Consider the following 5110-nt stretch of genomic DNA (forward strand, 5'->3'; position numbering starts at 1 on the left):
GGGAGAAGGGTGCAACAATGAATGAATGGAATTCCAAAATCTCTGTAGATGTTCATTGAAATGAAAAATAAACAAACTAAATTAAAAAAGAAGTATATGACCTGACCCTGAACCCAGTTCCAGGGACAAAAAGGAAATACAATAGCCAGTTAAGGAAGCAAAGGAGGATGGAGCCTCAGGGTTCAATCAGGCATCCCCACTGGACCTACCTGGGAAAACACTTTACAGTCCAGAGGGGAATAAATGCCAGGAAAACATCTTCTAACAGATGTTAGAAGGCAAGCAGCTTCAACCCAAGACCAACAGTAAGGTGATAAAGTGTGCTCCCTTTCCCCCTTCACATCAATGCCTCTGTTCAGCATGAAGAAGCCAGAGAGTCTGCACCCAATTCCCAAATGAGAAACCCACAAGTGAAAAAGACAGTTTGTTTAATCACTATTGGACTATGCTTACCATTGCCCTGAATCATCTGGTTCCCACCGGATCCTTTTCATTTCCTTCACCTGCTCCCCCCACCAACCAAATTGTACAGCCTTGTAACTGCATCCCTGCAATTTTCAACTCTGCCCATCCTCACTCTTCTGCACCCAACATGTTTTTCCCAATAAAATTTTTAGAAAAGTTTAAAAAAAGTATATGAAGTGCTTTATGTAATGCGTGCCTCTTTATGTAGTACCAGTGCAAAGAGTGTCAACCAAGATGCTAGTTCAGTTTAAAAGTGGAAAGAACCAAAGAGGAACAAACTGAGTTCATTTAACTTTTTTTGGTTGCTAACAATGAATACTATTGTGTGCCAGCTCTAACTCATAGCCATGTTTCATGAATTCCATCAGTCATGTAAGATACAAATCTTGGGTACACTAGAGTATAAATATCTATAATTCATATAAGTAAATAATTTTCCATAATAAAACTGCATCACTGAGTTAGACTGTAAAAAATTAATCACAAGATAATATTTCAATATATGTTGCAGAAATGAATACTTCAACTATTGAAGAACATTTTGCATATTGGTCTTATATACAGTTGGCATGCTAAATGTTTTAGTTAATTTTGGTAAAATTTCCCATAATATTCCTTGAATTAACTGTGAAGGTAATCCTATCACAAGTGTATAATAATTTATTTGCTATTGTTTCTGATTTCATCCTTACAAAAACCTCATGAGGTTGGTAAGATAGTATCATTATTTCATTTTAGAAGTGATGAGACAAAAGGATACACTTTTTAAAAAAACTTACCGGGCATCATTCAAACAGCAGGAATTGAGTACAAGTGGTTTGGCTCCAGAATATGTATGTTCTCGCTCTAAAGAAAATGTTTCTAACCATCTCTACTGTATGAATATGTGTTTATATGTATATGTGTCTTTGGATTTATTTTGCTGTGTATTTCCTAATTCCTTATGCTAGATTTATAGATTTTTCAGCCTTCAGCACTACTTGAAGCCCAAGTGAGATGATAAACTCACTGACTAGGTGATATTATTGTTATGATTATTATCTTTATTAATCTTTTTTCATCTAGAACCTGTGTTATATATTGAGGCTGCTTTTGAGTCCAATATTTAATATTTTATTCTAATCTTTAGATAAAGATATATCCCCTTTTAGCTAAGTCAGAAGCCTCCACTACAGAATTCATCCACACTTTCCTTCCTCCTTGTTTTGGGCACTTAATGTCACCACTGTGACCTTCTCTGCAAACTGTTCATTTATTACTGCAGAAGGTCCATTATTGTTGTTATTATTTGGAAAGGAGAATTTAACTTTCTTTTAAAAAATTTTTACTTCATTTTAAAAACTAGAATTTTACTTTCTTTTAAATGTAATAATATACTAAACAACTTGAGATTTGTTTTTGTCATTTACCCAAAATCTAATTGTACTACAGTGAGGAGATATGTATTTTCTTTTCAATTTTTATTGTTGTTGTTGTGTACAGTCAGATCCTTTCCAGCAGAGTATCTGGTGGATTTGAACCACATGCCTTTGAGATTGCAGCACAACTTCTTGCCACTAGGCCATCAGAGGTCCCAGGATTTCTTTTAAAATGTCTGAGGATACTGCATAATTCCAATATTACAAAACAGGACTGACATCAGTTTTGGGGCAAAAGTAAGAAAAGAAGAGATAAATAATGTACACTGCACTGAAACAGATGAGGGAGAGAACTGTTTTATGATTAGGTATTATTCGCATGGCAAGAGTGCAGAATAAGAGGTGCATAGTAAAGTGGACTGGGGGAGGGACTGTATAACAATGAAAGAATTTTTTTTTTACTTCTCAAAGAGAAAAGCAAACTGGGGATGGGGTAGGAGTGGGCAGGAAGGAAAATGTACAACAATGAATGAATGGAAATCCAAGTTTTCTGTAATTTTTCATTAAAATCTCAGCAGCAACAATAAAAAAATATCTGAGGACCCAGTAAAAATAGCAAAGTTCAGTAGGGCATCAAACAATAAATGCTGGTGAGATTGTGGAGTGGAGAGATTGGAACTCTTACTCACTGTGGATGTAGTACAGTCACAATGGAAGGCTGTCTGGTGCTTTCTCAAAAAATTAGAAATAGAAATACTGTTTGACCCAGAAATTTCACTACCGGGAATATACCCTAAAGAAACCAGAGCTTCAACTCAAATAGATGTATACACACCCATGTCTGTTTCTACATTATGCACAATAGCAACAAGATGTAAGTGCCCTAGTGCCCATCAACAAACAAATGGATAGGAAAACTATGGTGCACTCACATAATGGGATTACACAGCATTGAGAAAAATACATTTATAAAACATTATGCAACATGTGGGAGCCTGGAGGACATTATGATGAGTGAAAAATCTCAGTTACAAAAGGACAAATACTGCATAACACTACCGTTATAAAATAGGGCAGACATAAGGAGGGGATTGGGGCGAGAACCCTGAGTTGCAGGGTTCAGGATGGGCACACCAGAAAGACAGTCATCTTGTTTTCTCCTAGCATTTAAATAGCTTGAGTATTTGTTCATGCCACATTGATTCTAGACCTTTTGTCTAAATCAAGAGAATACCCATAATTCCACACAGTAATTCAGTGAAAGAAATTTTTGACATTGAAATAATCCAACCATTCTCTCGGCATCTTCAGACATTTACAGCTGTGCAGAAATGTTTCTAATAAGTTAGCACTCATAGATGAGTCATAAAAAGCATGGGGGGATTTGGGGTGAAGTACAATTACTCAAGCAAGGTGTTGTTGTTGTTATGTGTCATGCTATCGGAATTGACCCATACCCTACCCACTCCTCAACCTCTAGCAGGTTTTCAGAGGTAGTAAATATCATGGGATGAAATTACCCATCTTTCCTCCTCAGAGTAGCTGGCGGATTTGAATCACATGCCTTAGCACTGGCAGCACAAAGTGGCAGCATTTCTTACCCACTAGAATACCATAGCTCCCCTCATTAAGGGTTGCTGCTACTTAATCTTGGCAAAGCTTTTTATTCTTGGAATTTTTGGCTTTTTAAGCTTAATAATTATTCTTGTGTGAGGTGATTCTCTTCATTGTAAAACATTTAGCAACATTCTTACTCAATATCAACAGCACATTTCCTCCAATTGGTGACATTTCAAAATATTCCCAAGGGTTGCCAAATGTGCCCAAAATGGATTACTTACCCTGAGCTGAGAATCACTGATCTAGAGAATAATGATTGTATTAAAAAAAGGGGGGCTTAGAGGGTGTTGGAATGGACAAGTTTGACAAGGAAGGTAGACGTAGCAAACTTAGTTTTCTGAAAAGTATTGTAACTTTGACAACATTTCCTATTCCATATGATCCATTAGAATCTTGCTGCTTCCATGTTAAAAGGTGGAAACTATATTTCCTTAAATACTTAGCAGGCATTTGAAACTGTTTTGACACACAGAACAGACCACAACAGAAGTGAAGCTCTGTCATATTCTAACTTTCCAGTTAGGCCATAAAAGATGGTACAGCTTTTACCTGTCTCTCCTTGAGTGATTTTTTCTGGGAACTGAGCCACTGGGTTCTTCATGTGCTAAGGAGACGTTGAGACTACATGAGGAAGCCCGTAGCTCTTGCCTCAGGCCCTGAGGCAAAGCTTCCAGGCCGAACCAGGGTCAACCTGGCAAGTTAATGAGAGAGCTATCCTGGGATCAGAGCCTTTTGTTGCACTGTCTCGGTTGAGGCATTTTGGAACACAGATGACGCTTCCCTGCCAAGTCCAGTCCAACTGCAGACCTATTGGAAAAATAAATGTATGAAAGTGTTGTAAGTCTTTAAGGTCTAGAATTGTTGTTGATTACCTTTGAGCTGAGCATGACTCATAGCAACCCTATGAACATAAGCCCTGTAGCCCCTCTACAACTATCAACATTTATCAAAGTTTAGGAAGTGGATGCTACTCCTGCTTCCAAATCTAGAATAGTGATTGGTTTTGTTTGTAGAAGCAATAAATAACAATAACAGTACAAGTCGGGATTGAGTTTGTGGAGACCTGCATGGACAGAGAAAGGCTTGGATGCTAAGTATGTTGGAGACAGTTGGTTGCTATTTTAATTATGGACATGCAGTGATGAGGTGATGAAGAAAGATTTAGACTGAGTATATTGCTTAGAAGTGAAGCTTAAGGAACTGGGCACCGTGAACAAATATTCAGAGGGAAACAAGTCTGGGGTCACTAAACAAGCCAAGATTAGGTGATCATTCATAGAGAATTAAGGGGAGTAACAGAGGTTTAGCAGCAGGTATCAAAAATAAACTCAAAGGAACTTGAAATCAGGATAAAGCTCAAGTACAGTTTCTGGGGCATTGGACAGGAAGTTGATGCTGAGTTCTCAAGCTGTCCTCTCTTCAAGGGGTCAGGGATTTAAGTGGAGTTAAGTGTTCTGAGCATAGAGGCCGGGGAGTGTGGTAACACAATGGTTGTGTCTGTCATATATTCTAACAAGCTCTAATACATGGGAAAGATACTTAGCATCCTGGTGGAAATTCAAACTTTGAATCCTAACTCCACTGTCATTACATAGTTCATTACATAGTTCGGGGAATGCATTTACAGTGCCTTAGGTTCTTTCTTATAAAACAGGTGATAACAGACA

This window comes from Elephantulus edwardii, unplaced genomic scaffold, assembly GCF_000299155.1.
Source record: "Elephantulus edwardii isolate Elephantulus edwardi_28Jun2011 unplaced genomic scaffold, EleEdw1.0 scaffold00287, whole genome shotgun sequence".
Lineage (NCBI taxonomy): Eukaryota > Metazoa > Chordata > Mammalia > Macroscelidea > Macroscelididae > Elephantulus > Elephantulus edwardii.